Below are 15,792 nucleotides of genomic sequence, written 5' to 3' on the forward strand. Positions count from 1 at the left end.
GGCACATGCCATGTGGTGTCCCTGCTGGTATTGTTCCTCGCTCTGAGAAAAGATGGTTTGTTCTCCAGCTATCTCCTGCTTCCCTCACTACAGGAGCACTCAGCTTCCATCCTATACCTTGGAGCAGGATGTGGCTGAGGCCAAAACCACCAAGGGTGATTTTGCAGCTTGGAATTTCCCCGTGGCTGTTGTGTCCATCTTCTAAGTATAGCAGCAGAAAAACATTCAATTCAGCAATTGTTTTTGTTAAGAGCTGATTTTAAATGCTGAACTCTGCTGCTATGAACTCAGTTTTGTGTCATTGTAGTGATGTACCACGATTTGGTTGAGCACCAGGCCCATCTGAGCTCACAAAGCATTTGGACAAGGCATTTTAGAAACATTTTTGAGGGTGTGCTGTGCAGTATTGGAGTCTTGATCCTTCTGGGTCCCCTTCAACTCAGGAAATTCTGTGATTCCATGATAACTGCTCACTTTGGCTTTTGCTGAGAGGTTTTTTGTGTCTCATGTATCTTCAGGAGACTAAAACACTCTGTGTAAGCTGCCGTACAGTATTTTTCAATTTTTCATGGCAAATAAAATGCTTGTTAAACCTCAAGTGCCTTTGTTAGGATGAAATTACATGTGAAGTTACAAGGCAGTATTTACATGACTTCCTCATGTGAATGAATGTATTGGTAACTTTATTCCAATAACAAATAAAATCAAGACGTCTCAAGTGTTAGCCATAAACATGAAACCAGACTCTTTTATATGAGATTGTGGAGGTGTCAGAATTAAATTCTTGCAATTCAAAAGGGAAAGCATTTTAAACAATCTTAGAAGAAACTTGCACCACTTTTCCAAGCCTCTGTTTAAGTATGCTTCTTACTAAAAGAGATTATATAATACTTGGCCTCATTAGAAGTCTAGTAAAGCAATTTTAATTTAGCAGCCAAGTGGAAAAAAAAGTTAGTGTGCTTTCTGTTGGCAAACTGTAGCACTCAGGTATGGTCAGTTCTGGCAGTTCTAATCTAACACACCTTAAGAAATACATTTAAACCTTTTTTTCTGCCGATTTTTTCTTTTTCCTTTTTTTTTTTTTTTTCTTTTTCTTTTGTCTGTACATCCAGCTATAGGTGGTAGCTGACATAGCAAAGCATGTAATCAGGTGTAGTCAAAATTGCTGCCAGGGTGAGGAACCATCATCTCTTAAAGCTAGAATTATGAATTTTCATCTTGAGTTTTTCCTAAGCAGTGCTAAACACCTTCACAGCACTCCCAGCTCTGCTTCCAGTGGCATTCATGGGACTTGATTTATCAATGGTAACAAGCATAAATCTGGCTGAGAGCCTGTGATCCCAGCCAGCCTTCCCTGTACCAGCCATTGCTTGGCCTTCTGACTCCAGCAGTTTCTTCTGCTCCCATGCTGCCCCCCAGTACTGCTGATGCTGCTGTCATGTGGCAGGGCCAATGACATCGTTGGCCAGCCCTGGCCTAAAATAACCCTTATTCTGCTTTCATTTGTGTAAGATTAATTTTGTAAACATTTGTGTTTGTGTAAAATTATTTTCTTTTCTGGGTTTTTTACATGGTCCTATGGAAAGCTGAACCAGCTCAGCTGAAAGATGTCATGGGAAGAAGGGAGTATGAGGAAGGAGTTGCCTAAACTGGCCCTGATGCTAAAAATCGAAAATCTAGGACTGGAGCTTCAGTGTATAGGTCTATAGCATGGTGGCTTAGCTGGCAAAGCCAATTTCCTTGTTCCTGCTCTGCCCCACCAGCATTCAGAGACTTGCCCTATCTCACATGCCACCTGAGCTATTGTCCTGGAGTTAGTAATAACCTTGCTACTGTGCTTACAGACTTTAATATAGAGCATGTATAACATGAAATTGTCTGCATTCCTTTGAGCATGTAAAACATGAAATTGGTCTGCATTCCTGTGAGTCCTTATGTGTGACTTTGTCTTGAATGAGAGTTTTCTAAGTATTGGTATTGAAGGGGAGAAATACTAGAGCTGTCTGGATGTTATGTGTCTAGTGATCCTTCTTCTAGCTCAGTTTTATTTTCATATCAGTGATTTTATGTAAGAAACTACAAAACAAATGCATGCTTTGTGTGCACCGAGGAGAGAAGCAGACTGGACCTCAGCTATAAGTGGTCCAAGCATTGCTGCATGGAGCCCTTTTGCCTACAGCCTGTGCTTTGCTTGTACTACAGGACTAAATATTGACCTTCTTAATTTCCTCTCTTTGTCACACTTGTTTATGGTTCAGAAGCAGCGCATGGAGGGTGAAGAAGTATGTGTTTTTTCCTGCTTGTATTAGCCATTGGGTCTAGATCAGGAAATATATGATCAATGTTTATTAAACATGATCAATTGCAGACAAGTAAGTTCATGTCACTTCCACTAACATTTTTTACATTTAAACTCTTAATTCTCCCTCTTGTGACCTCAAAATGGGAATTTGTCACAGTCTGCTAGCATTTGAACATTTCTGATGTTATAGACAGAGATTTGTGGGTGTCCAGGGCCTAGAGGATCTCAAGCCAGACCAGCAGATCGCAGATCTGTTAATGTAAACTTTAGGGACTGTTTTTACAAAAATAAACACTATTTTCAATAAAAGCTGACTCTATTTTCAGGGTTACAGGCTGAAATGTGCCTGTACTGAGCTGTGTAACAAGCAGAGCATGTGGAAACTCCCATTGAATAAGCCAAAGGACCAGCGAGACCTCTGGTGCAGTGCCGTGATTGTTTTTTAAGAACCTGAATCATATTATGCCTGGTGATTTGTTAAATTTGCATTCAAATTTGAGTTCAAAGCTGAAACTGTGGCCAGCCTAAAGTCACCTGGAGTTTTGCCTTTGACTTCAAAGGGCCACATTTTTCATCCAGTTCCACTTTTTATCCAGTTGCTGAGTGATTTGAAGGAGCTCTTTTTGAGCTCCTCTGCAGATACAGGTCTATTTGATGTACAGCTCTTCACCATGGCAGCAAAATCCTTTCTCGATGAGGTTTCTGTGCTCCTCTCACTTATTCCTTCTCCTGAAGTTATAAATCTCTGTTTAGGGCACCAAAATCCTTCTCTGCAACAGCTGGTACTGATTTCAAGGATGCTTCAGGTAAAGAAAAAACATCAGCAGAACAATATAATTCCTGTTGGCAGGCATCTTTCCCTAGATATTAAAAAAAAAAAAAGTAGATATTTTCTCTCTGTCGTGTTGTTTTTTAGAAAAAAAAGCATTCAAGAAATACCACTTGCATCCCCAAAGCAGTGACCAGAGACACTTGCCATCGTCCTCCATCCTGTCTCTCTAGGAAATGTAGGACACGTAGGAGAACTACAGAAAATGATGATGTGAAGGGATGCAAGATTTCCCTAGGGAGTCATAGGGTAGGTTCCTTTTAATGTGTTTTAAAAGTCACCTACAGTAATTCTTAGAACAATGCTGTCCCACTGCAGTCCTCATAGCTGAAATACCTAATATGCAAATAGCCAGGATACTTGATAATTTTCCTTTTTCCTTCTCTCCCCAAAACTGTTATGGAGTCCCTGGCTGTTCTCTTAGCTCAAATTATGTTTGACAGTTCAGAAACAAGACAAAAGACAACCTTTTTTTTTTTTTTTTTTTTTTTAATCCAGATAATTTAATACAATAAAGAAGCAAAGACATCAAAGCAAGGAAGTCATATACATTGTACAAAGCATTGGGAATCTGTTCTCTTTTCAAAATTTTGACATGTGCTATGTACTGTGGTTACAGCTATTAAGAAAATACAGACATCTTTCCATGCACTCCTCTTGCCATTTAAAACAATAATGTGAAATCTGTTTTGATGCTGCACAGAGACACACACAGAGCTTTACTGCTGGCTTGAGTGAAGGTGGGCACAATACGTTGGCCTTGTACTTCATTAGGGCTAGAGCATGGCAGTTCATGAGAGGATTGAGAGACATGCATTAGATTTATGACACAGTGCAAGTTTGTGTATGCAGACTGCTTTCTTGTTCCGTCTTCAGAGCTCTGCTTAACTTCTTTTGAAGCACATTTCATTATCCTTTATTGCCTGGGAGGGTGTTTTCAGAGATTTTCCTGCCCTACACCATAAGAGTTAGCAGAAATATTATTGAGATGTAACATGGAAATGCAGGATCTGCTGTTATGATCTGCTCTTATGACCTCTCATATTTCAAGGGTACCACGTAAGCCTGTGCCAGTATCAGCTCTAATCAGCTCAGCAGTTACTGAAACAGTTGGTAGAGGTGAGAAATGTTATAAAAATTTTTCAGAAAAGTCTCTTTTATGGATCAGGTGATCATAAGACCCCCAAGCTCCAATTTACCTTCAAGCAGTTAAATTATATACACATTGAACACAAGGACTTAACGTAATTTAGTCCTTTTGGGAGGAGAGGATGAGCTGTAAGTTGTGTCTTCTACTGGGATTCCAAATACAACTTCCTGGCTTGTTTATTTTAGAAGTTGAGACTGAGTTATCTCAGTTACCAAGTTGCTTATGTTAATAGGCTCAGGTTGTTTTAATTATCATCCCCATAACTGTTGTACAGCTGTGGGGAGATGGTTCTAGAAGACAACTAAATATTGAATTTATGAGAAGGGCTGGGATACAAAGTTTCAGATGGGGATGGATGAATGGTGGTTATTGGGCTGTATTATTTAGCAATTTATAAATTAATTGTTTTGCTGTATTATGTTGCCTGTCTGCAGGTTTAGGTGAAATTTTCAGTGTGAAAATAACATTTTCACACATATTTAATTGGCAGGAAGTATCAAATTCCAAAATCCTGCTTCTTGCTTAGGTAGGAATGTGAAACAACAAAAAGGTATCTGTGAAAATTATGTGTGAAAACACCAGGTCAGGGCTCTCTTGAGAAGAGTTCCAAGTTCCTGGGTTATCTCAGGATCATGAACTTTCTAGTTTAGTAGGGATAAGTGGAGATAGGAAAAGTTAATAGACCATTTTTAATGCAGGAGAGAAGCTTTTCTTTCCTATCAGGTGTAAGCGTAGTTGTACTTTCCCCTGAACACATTCTGATCTCTGCTTCTGGTGAAAGTTTTGGAAATAAACATTCATCTCTTCTGAAGGCTTCTAATATGAACAGTAAAACTTTGTGGGCTTTTATCCCTTTGGTTATGAACCATGATGGGCTACACAAAGAAAGTAGACCATATTTGGTAAGGATCAGGCTTTGTTGCTAGCAAATTTTATTCATATAAATAATGTGTCTTATTGCTATAAGTATTGGCTAAAGAGACAGGCTAGACATTGACTAAAGAGATAGGCATCCATCAACAACAAAACTGTGAACCAGACCAATGGAATATAAGCAAAGGAATGGAGTTGTTTTCATCTTGAATCTTTAGATGGATTCCTGAGATTATTTGGTGCTCTTTTAGTTGCTTAAGTTCCCATTGAACTTGGATTTGTCTTGATCTAGTCCATTCCAGACATTGTTACTTAATCTTTTACATATCCCAAGATGTCACTTGGATTACTAGCCAGACTTTTTTATGCTGTCAACCATAATTTCCCCTGGAATAACTGCTTTGCTGCATCCAGATAAACATCTTCATATGACAAACATTTATTGTTGCCCAACATGGAGAAATTCCATCTCCTGCTCCAGTTGGGATGACAAGATTTTCAGACAGCAGTAGTAACTTCTAAGTAAACTCTTACATTAAGGATATAGACTCATATTAAAATCCTATTTATAATCTGCAGATATTCCCTATGGAAAGGGGATTTTAGGACTGATGCATCTCTTTGGGTTGGTGAGCCCATAATGTCAGCCTCATAATGTCATAATACATTCAAGCTACCATGCTAAGTGCACAGCTGAACCTAACACAGCTGAAGGAGGCCTCGGGGTAAATGTATGGGTCACAAGTTAATAGCTGGAAAATATACCAAAGTCTAACAATTGGAAAAGACATTTGCTATGCTGCTTTTTGGTATGAAGCTGGTAAAATGGCAAAGGAGGGAGTAACAGTAACTTGAGTTGCATGACTGGATACAACAGTTCCTCATTTGTCACATGAAAAATTAAATTAACATTTCAAAAGGCATTTTATACTTTTCAGATGAGATTGGGATTCCAAATGTAATATCTAATCTGTAAGTCAGAAGTTCAGTTTTCAGATGTATTATGTCATTTTTGAGCATATCTAGAGAAATAGGATTAATTTGAAAATTCCCTCTATCTTTTTATTGGTTGCTGCTTTTGGTATAACTGTACTGCATTTTTTATTAATTATGGAGAACGATGATCATAAAACAAGAATCCCATATTCTGTGTATCTCTAATTTGTATCACGGGAATAGGATACTGCATTATTACCATTGGCAGTAGCAATAACAATTCTTATTCTTTTCATATGAATCAGGCTTTATTAGCATCAGGCCAAATATTATGGATTATGACAGAGTAAGACTCTTTAAGTGTGTGGGTAATTGCAGTGGCACAAATAAGCAAAAAAAGAAACTGCAATATACTTTGGGTAGTCCTGTGTTTTAATCCAATCTTGTAAAGTTTCCAGCACATGTTAGACTTTGCTCATGTGAATAGTGCAGCTGCTGGCTAAGAGCTGAATTATCTATCCAGAACAAGAGCATGGCTTTAAGGAGGAGCTGCCAGCCTGTGGCATAGGAGGCACATGTGACCTGTGAAATATCTCCACATATCTGAGAGCCCCCTGAAGAAGGTCAAGTGTTAGCATGGGACAAACCTGCTTGCTGCAAGCGCCGAGTTCTCAACACCAACAGGGCTCCATTTCCGAATAGTTACTTCCTAAAAGGGGACAGATGAGCCCTCCTAGAAGGACATGATAGGGAAGATCCTTTCCCAGGATCTAATTTTGGAAGACATTCAGAGACATGCCTCCATCCACTTCACTCAGTGGTGTGTAAGGAGGAAGGTTTTTTCTTTCCATAGGAGTAGTTGTTTTTTTTCAAAAACAGGGAAGAGCATATCCAAGCCATGATGTTACTGTGTATATTAGTACATTTCTTACAGCTTCTGGGCATTTATTTATTAGGTTAGAAATCTTTTTTTTTTTTTTTCCCCAAAAAAATCTGAAAACACTTAGGAAAATATTCTTGGTATGCTGTACCTTTGATAGTTAGCTGAAACAACAGGGCTTCAGTAGTTTCCAAGTCTAGCTTTGCTTGAAATGCTGCTCACTGGATGAAGTATTTCTATTCCCTAATTCAGAACATTTCCTTTCCTGGACTCAAAAAAGGAACTCTCAGTACACTAGAAGGTGCAGAAAACTTGAGCATAAAACACAATGAATACCTTTGTGCAGCACATGGTCGTGTAAAGAAGCATCTCTTAAGCAAGGTGACCACTCTCCACCTACTGAGATGCAGTTGTTGTGTAGCTCACTAGAGGGCATGTGGCCGTGCTTTATAATCCTGAAGATAAAGAAATTCTTATTAAATGGGGTGGGAGGCGGGGGGGGGTGGGGGGGGTGGTGTGGTGGTGGGGGGGGGGAGAAAAAAATGTATGAACTAGATATTGCTCCACTGAAAGCAGTAAATGTTAAGAATTGCACTCATTTATTTCAATTGCTCATATGAGTACATTGTTGGGAAAATAAGTTTAGATTAGTCTTGCAGTATGCATATAATGGCTTTTCTTTACCAGGGAACGGAAGCAGAGGTATGTGCTGCAATTTACTCTGAATTAATTTTATCTTATTCTTTTTTCTTGCTATTTTTCCTGCTGGTTCTCTGGGAGAAAAAATGTAGATACCATAATGATCCCTTCTTATGGAAGCTGCCAGAAAAAGCAACTCAGATATTTGCTATAAATATTTCAGAATATCTAGCATTTCTATTTGCAACCACTTAATCTTGTACACATGTTAAAGGAAATCAAGTTTTAAAAACAATTATTTTAGATTTAAGTTTTCTTTAGGCAATAGAAACCAGAGAACCTGGTTATTTTTATATGCCCCTACCTTGAAGCTTTAAAATATAGAGACATTTGGGTCAGTTGTTTTCATTTGCTGTACAAACAACCCCTAAATCTCCTGAATTTCCTAAGTATTTCCAGTTGTTTTCAGTTTTGGGGGTAAAAAAAGGCATAATCCAAATAAGTCTAGCAAAACCAGTTTCCCCCTCATTTTTCGTGTCTTGTGGTAAGCCTGAGTGCAAAGCTCTTTGTCCTTTACAAGCACGGCGAGTTTGCATTTGCTGAAGAGGACACAGTATGGATGCAGAATGAAATATGGCAGAGGACATTGCTTTGGGACACCTGGGCCAAATTCTGGACTGCTTCACTTAGCTTTTGTTTTAGCTCAAACCCTTACTAGGACAAACAGAACTTCGTTGAGCAGTGGCCTGTGTTTTGCCAACACAGTTGCCTGTGTTTTTTTCCTCATCATCTCCTAACTCTAAGACCTAGATTTAGAAAGGAGCAAACAAACAAACAAACAAAAAAATCCAGGAATTCTGTAGGTGTAGGCAGTGAAGAGCATTGCAGAGGGACTCTATTTTTTGATGAAGTTTTTTGTTGCTTCTCCCATCCATGTCTAAAGAGGCAAGTGGTGAAATGTTTGTGTGGTCCATGAGTGGCCACTGGAACCCGTCAGCTCCCCTCTGAAATGCAATTCAGTTGAAACACAGCTGCTCATTTTTTCTCCCTGACCCATGCCACTATCATGGCACTTCTCTAGTTTTTTTGTGTGCTCTGGGTACTAGTGTCTGGTTAGCATCCAGCCCCACCTTAGCTTCCAAAGCTCTTTAATTTGCCTTCCACCCCTGATGTATGCACTGTTATTTTTCTGAGCTCATTCTGCTCAGCCACTGCGTCACCCTAGATCTGCCTTCGCACAACTCACATGGCTTTTGTCTCCTGCACTGTTAATGTAGCCTTTGTGAAGGGATAGCTCTGAATTTCATGAGGGAAAACCATAGTGCATCTGAACAGAGAATATTAAAAGCAGAAGGGAGATAAAAAGCTAAACATTCGAATATGTTACCCTCCTTTATAATTTCTCAAGGTTCTCTATTTCAGCAGTGCCTACAGAAAGCTCCTGAAAGATGCCATGGCCGAGTCAGAGGAGAGTAGATCACACTGTGGCTTCAATTGTAGCATAAAAGATGGAAAGCACAAACGTATGAAAACCAAATATCAGTGGCTATGTACTCCTTTCATACCCTACATTTTGAATTACCTCCTGTTTGGGTCACAACCTGTGGTGACCCCTGGACTGCAGGCTGGTGGATTTGAAACAGCGAGGGTAAGGGTCACACTGGTGCTGCTACCAACCAAGGTGGGGCAGATGCTGGGGCAAACCACAAAGCCTCTTGGCTAGCAGGGCAGGTCCACCTGCTTTCTGCTGCAGCTAGCAGCAGCCAGCCTGCTCACAAATAGCTCTTGGTGGTCCATGAGACATTGCCCTGTGCTTACCTTGTCACATATGCCACCTGGAGAAGGGATGTGAAGCTGGCGGGTGGCTTGGCAACAGCAATGTCAAATAAAAATCTGCTCTGGGAGATAGGACAGTGGTGGCAGAGCCTCTGCAGAACATATTTGTCATGTAAGAAAAGTCCCTGGATATATTCTCCATCTCATCTGCATTAAGACAGAAAACAGCTGGGGTTAAGCTGAGGTACTTCAAAATTGTATGTAAAATCAGCTAGTTGCACTAATGAAGGGCTGGTACCAACAATCTCCCGACATTACCTTACATTCTCACTCTGAGAACACAACAAACCTGATGCTGTTCAGCCATAATTAAGAAAAAAAGAATAAACAAAAGCAGTCTCTCTGCTGAAGAAAATTAATTTGATGCATCAAAGTAGCAACAAAACTTTTTTTTTCCCTATATTTTTTCCCTTACTAAAGAACCTATTCTGCATCTGCCATGAAGATTTGGATGGTGGATTGAGATCACACTGAAAGTCAGGGTGGCCTACATCAGAAAAGTTGCATTTCACAGAACATTTGCTATTGATATGTTGGGAAAGTGTCAGACTTGTGGGAGGACTGGAGAGTATTTGCATGATACATTAATAAGAAACAGTTTAGTATACTAGATTACTAAAGCATGGTTAATTTTGAAGCCAAAGCCCACACATTCTTAACTTTGTTTCCCAGCTGAAGAGCCAGTGTGCTTTCGTGTATTGTACAGAAACCGGAGTGTTGTTCTTTGAAAGCAAACTCAATGTTTAGAAAATCCAAAATTCAGCTAACAGCTCAGCATATAGGCATCACACAGGGTGTTATTTTAAGCTGCAATGGAGAAATGTCAGTACAGTCAGTATCTGTATTTGCAGTATGTGTGTTTTGGAAAAGCAGGTTACATAGGTTTTGCTTTACAAGTCTTCTGAAACTGAGATATTTTCATTTGTTTCATTTGAGGTTCAGTATCTGGCAGGGTGATGGGAGGTCTGCTCAACAGTTCCTAGAGGCTTTAATGTGCAGTCTCAACTGCCTTTTGAGACTGCATTCATCCTCCCAGGAACATTTTGAACCAAAATTTTATTAACTTCAGAATTTAACTGACTTTAACCAAGTTTGCTGTACCACATCCCCAGCTACTGTACTTGTCTTCTGCAAGCATTACTCGTCTTTCCCACCTTGAGAAAAGCACTTGGCCTATAGAAATGCATGTTTTCTAGAGCTATTTTTAAATATGGTATTTAAAATGTGATCCTATTTCCTATGATCATATGAAGAATTAGAACTAGAGTAGATTAAGTTTCTTCTCATTTTAATCAATGCAATCTAAAACTATACAACCTCCAAGTCAAAACTGGGGTGGCATTGCTGCTGGAGAATGAAAAAGCTATCAAAAACTACTGTGATTAGCTGGTCACCTGTAAATTTAGGGTTTAGGAGCAGAGAGGTAATAATGTCAAAGTCAGAGAGCTATTGCATGTGAGTAAGTTTTAATCATCTGGATTGATTTTTTTATTATTATATTTTGGGAAGGATTTTTCTCTCTGATAATAAAAGCATGGCATCAGTGGCTTTCACTGAAGCAGCAGAGCTCCACCATCCAGATGCTTCATGCTGAGCTTGTGCCTTACAGTTAATGTCACTGTTGCTCTTGAGTTTGGTAATGGTGTCCCCTCAAAAGTGCCTTCACTTCTCGCTCCTTTGGTTTGTTGGATTTTTTTACATCCCTGTCTGAAAAATACCTAACTCTGGGAATAACCATCTGGACTGCTTTGATGGTTTCTTGCTGACCATGTGGGTTGTGTATGGTAGCAGATAAAAAAAATCCAGTCTCTTAGCCACTAAATAATAAATACTACCATGCAATTTGGAAGGGTGTTTTTTCCACAGAGCTCCCGGCTCCTGCCCCAGAGATACTGAGTTGATGATCATCTGTAAACTGGTGGGGACAGAGATAACAAAAAACCATAATAAAACCATGTGAATGTTAAATTTTAATGTTAAAAAAAATTAATAAAATAGGTATATCAGTAAACCCAAATTATTTTTTCTTTGATTATGCACAGAATCCCTGTGAAGAACCTTCTCTTGTTCAGTTTTAGATAAAGTGGTTTTATCACAATAGTGTTCTTCTGATGTATGGAGGCATGAATAGAAAAGATTTTTTCAGTAAACATATGCAGAATTTAAGTATTTATGTCAGAATTGATGCTTTGCTTTAATAAGAACTGTAAGTAGAAGTTAGCACTTTATTTTTTTTAATTCATCATTCCCTTTGTTTCAATGTTGCGGGCTACTTACTGTTGTTTTGTGAAAAATTCCTAACCAAGGAAGACTAAGATTTAGCACAACTCAGTACCATATTGGTTTTCATTTGGTATATAAAATTGGGAAGATAGCATAGCCTAGACACAGAGTATAGGGTAGAAGTGAGATATTCTTTCTCACTAGAAATCAGAGCCAACTCTAGGCAGATACATAGTAGTAAAAGTTTGGAGATTGGAAAATGTAAGTTAAATGTCCAAAGTTGACCAGACTGGTGAAGAAAACCAGAGTCAATGTATTCAGCTGCAGGTTTGAAGCCTTGGGGACACCACCTGCACTGCTGTGTCCATCTCTGGGGTCCCCATCACAGGAAGGATGTAGACCTGTTGGAGCGAGTCCAAAGGAGGGGCCACAAAGTTGATTGGAGGGATGGAGCACCTCTTGTATGAGAAATGGATGAGAGAATTGGGATTGCTCAGCCCAAACCAGTCTGTGATCCTGTGATTCTATTTAAAATCTTCTCACCCCCCATAAGCCATACTTAGATTATTATCTGGTTTACTTTTTATGTTGACTCTCTTAGTATTCACTCAGTTTCTTAGATTTTTCTCTCTTCCTAAGAATTTGAATGCAACTGTTTTAATAATTAATTTTCTTTCTACTGATACTTTATGCAAAATTGAGATGGCTAGTAGCACCTTTTGTTACAGTCAATCTTTTCATGGGGATTCCAAACCTATTATTATTGAACTGGGTAATATGAGTGATTTTAGTACCTTTTGTGTGAGGACAACGTTCATATTTTAGACTGTGAACTAATGCTTCAAACCTCTAGGGAAGAATAAGGGATCAAGTCTGGGCTGAAAGAATCAGAAACTTGACATGAAAATCATTCTAAAACCTAACATTTTCATGTTTCCATTAATTCATTATGTTGTGCTCTGAAAAAAAAGGAAAGTCAAATTCAAAGACTTTGAAAGTCTACATAGCTTTCTACACACAAACTAGCATTTCATCTAGATTATATATGTAAATAAAGTTGAAACTAGCTCCTAAGACATAAAAAGCAAAGGTCAGATGATGGAAATAAGGGGAAAAACTTGTAAGTCTGTTTGTTCTGCGTTTCTTGGCAGCTAATATACTCAGTATTCTGGTACTTGTTATGTAGAAAAATAGAGCTGCCTATTGTGGATAACAGCAAATAAGGCAAAGGACAAGTTTTGTTCCTCTTGTAACTCCATCAGTGTCAATGCACTTAAACCAGGAATTCATTTGGCAGGGGTCTCTGAGTCACCCGCTGAGGTTCAAGTGCTAACTTCTTCTGAGGCCCAGAGAAGTTACGCTGAGTAGGGCTGGCAAAAAGGTTCAATTAACCCTTTCAGCTGGAAAACTCTGGGACAGAGCAGGCTCTGGAGCACAGTGATAGAAGGAGCCAAGCCTTGGGAAGAAAGCTAAGGCTGAGGTTTACATAGTCATTGTCTTTGAATTACCAAAGGCTGGAGTGAGGCTGCGTTACCAAATGCCAGAATGGGAGTAAATTTAGATGCTCCCAGGATTGTTTGTCCTTTGAGCGGTGAAGCAAGCTCCCTTCTAACTAGAAAACTGGGCTGCACACCAAAAAGGAGAGCCTCCCTTTTCTTCTCCTTCTCATCTTTATTTGTCATTTTCCTAGACCGAGAGTAAAATGGGGAAATACCTACAGCCAGGGAGCTGAGTATAAATATACACTGGCAAGAGGAAAATTGCAGCACGTTGTTCTGACCTGTAACCATTGAGCTTCACAGCTGCTCTCCATCACCTCTGCATTAAGCCAGGAATGAAGCCTGCATAGTTCACTAAATGACTATCCTAATTTTACCTTCAAAGATTTTAGGGAGAAAAATATACCATAATCCCGCATTTTGCTTCTACTTTCTTTAGCAGCTATGTAGACAATATCTTTAAAACAATATGGACTGAACTAATTTTTTTTTGCTGTCCACTTTCAGTGACAGATCAAAGAGATGGGTATCTTTGTTGCTACCTTGAGGTTCTTTTTCTCTGCTATGCAAGCAGAAAAATCAAATACAATTATATTAACCTGTTAGTAGAACAGATTTTCAGTCTGTTTAATGAACTAACCATTCAGCATAATTTTTTATATTGTGGAAAAGGAATTTTTGCCCTGTCATATTATCTCCTGATTCAAAAGCAATATACTTGTGGTACAAAAACTTGGGTGGGGGCGGGGGGAGGTGGAGTGGGAGGGGTATATAAAGAAGCTTATTTTAAAATATTTATCTCTTAATTTTTTTTTTGTATTTTTTAAAAATAAAGACAGGGTGAAAATTGAACAGTTACACAGAGAAGGAAGCAACCTCAATTATTTACAAAGCAGAGGGCCTGTTGTTACCCTGAGAATGGGATTTTTATTACAGCCTCTAGATACACCATCCTAGCTCCAAACCCATATAGAAGGTAGGTTTGAAAGCCAAAGCATATGAACAAAGATATTTTTACGTTTGGTCTTTTATACAGTCTTCAGTTGTGACTGCTGAGGAAAACATGAAATCTATTTATCAGACAACATGAAATAAATGTAATAAACAGCAATCGTTTTTTTCAGTCCTTATTATGACTAAGGTTGCACAACCGTTTCCATTCTCACCCTTTTTAACTTCATAATTTTCTTCTGCTTTCATTTCAGAGGAGGGAATTCTCCTTACAGTTATTTTTCTTTGGAAAGTTTGAGTAACTTGGCCCAATATTGCTAAAAATATTGCAAAGAAAATGGGTGTATGTAGGTTTGCTAATTATAGATATTTTTATTGTTTTAACAGCTCTTGGACATATGCAGCAGGGGTGGGGAAAGAGGCTGAAATTTCAGCTATTTCCATATCAAGCCAGCCGCCTTTCTGAGCTACCGCGGATTCATGTTTTGGTTTGTAAGTTGTGATCCTCTGGAAAACCATGTGCTGAGCATTTCCAGTGTAGCTCACATACATCCTCCCCATGGCTCTTGGTGCTGGGGAAAGCTCTGACGGGTCCAGCAGCATGTGGCTGGCCCCTGTCAGCTCCTGTCAGGGAGACTGGGGAGTTTAGCTTGTAGTCTCCCAGGGGTGGGACCTGCCCCTTCATTGTGTTTGGCTGAAACTTTCCTTTTGGAAAGAACCTCTTTGTCCGATCAATGCTAAAATACATGTGGCTTTGGGAGTGTGGTGGCATTTAGTTCGCTGACATGGTGAAGGTGTTTTGGAGAAAATAATGAAATGGCTTGAATTAATTAAGATGACCTATTGTTACACTGGCTTTTGAAGCAATGTTTATCAATGGTTATTAATTTTGATGGGCTGGGAGTGCTTTGTCATCCTTCCAAGAAGTTGGTTATTCCTGTTCCAAAGGGTTAATTGTTGTCAGAGAAGCTGATCGAAATCCTGGACTGTGAGCAGCCAAGCTAGTCACAGCACACTGTGTTGTGAATTAGCTCTGACACCATCCTGGACTGTTTTAACCAGGAAAATGAGTTATTTATGAGGAATAACTGTTAACATTCAGTACTCATCTTTTCCAAAAAAATATCAGCGGGAGAAAAAAACATAAATAAGGATTTCAAAACAGTTTTATTGCATCATTTGCCTTCCTGCTCACGAGGCGCATGGCGTTAGGAATTAGACCCAAAAATACAGAAATCAAAGGAGGTGATATTTCTCCTGCAGTTTCCGTGCCCGGGGTTGCACGCTGTGAGCCTGCCTCTCTCCGGGCTGCGGTTGTGCCTCCTGCTCGGGCTGCGGCCGGAGCCTCCCGCCGCCGCTCAGCCGGGTCAGGCGGCGATTGCACCGGCGGCTGCGCTCGCCGACAGCTTCGGGGCGAGGGCAACCTTTGGGGAGGAAGAGGTGAGCTGGGGCTGCTTGCTGTGGCCAGGCGGGACGTCAGCGGGGGATGCTCCGCAGCCGGGCTCCCGCCAGCGGCGGTGTTGCGGTGGCAGCCGGCGGGGGCCGGCCGGGCCGCTCTCCCGGCACTGCCGGCACCGAGAGCGCGTCCCGCCGCTGCGCCAAGGCCTGGGGCGGAGGAGGAGCCTGGCCTCCTCTGGCCCTCCGGCCCGGCAGCTGCAGAAGGGTCTCCACGGC

The 15,792-nt window shown here is 40.1% G+C and overlaps 1 protein-coding gene and 1 long non-coding RNA gene across 6 annotated transcripts in view; one reads left to right on the plus strand and one right to left on the minus strand.

Annotated features, from left to right (window-relative positions):
- DKK2 (dickkopf WNT signaling pathway inhibitor 2) overlaps positions 1-15,792 on the plus strand; it is a 327,752-nt gene that overhangs the window by 266,956 nt on the left and 45,004 nt on the right. The window contains exon 1 of one of the 2 annotated variants that reach the window (XM_072928541.1): positions 9,641-15,558. The exons of the other annotated variant lie outside the window; for it this stretch is intronic. The gene's annotated coding sequence lies outside the window, so the exon portion shown is untranslated. Of the gene's footprint in view, positions 1-9,640; positions 15,559-15,792 lie in introns of those variants that run through there. 2 annotated transcript variants of the gene reach the window in all.
- The window catches only part of LOC140683981 (uncharacterized), a 169,998-nt gene continuing 157,805 nt past the window's right edge, over positions 3,600-15,792 (minus strand). Inside the window, exons 8-10 of one of the 4 annotated variants that reach the window (XR_012055708.1) lie at positions 9,428-9,592; positions 7,307-7,425; positions 3,600-4,085 (exon numbers count right to left, since the gene is read on the minus strand). This is a non-coding gene — a long non-coding RNA (uncharacterized lncRNA). The remainder of the gene's footprint in view (positions 4,086-7,306; positions 7,426-9,427; positions 9,593-15,792) is intronic. The other 3 variants (XR_012055712.1, XR_012055713.1, XR_012055716.1) reach the window with 3 other exon arrangements.

This window comes from Taeniopygia guttata, chromosome 4 (assembly GCF_048771995.1).
Source record: "Taeniopygia guttata chromosome 4, bTaeGut7.mat, whole genome shotgun sequence".
In the NCBI taxonomy this organism is placed as follows: domain Eukaryota; kingdom Metazoa; phylum Chordata; class Aves; order Passeriformes; family Estrildidae; genus Taeniopygia; species Taeniopygia guttata.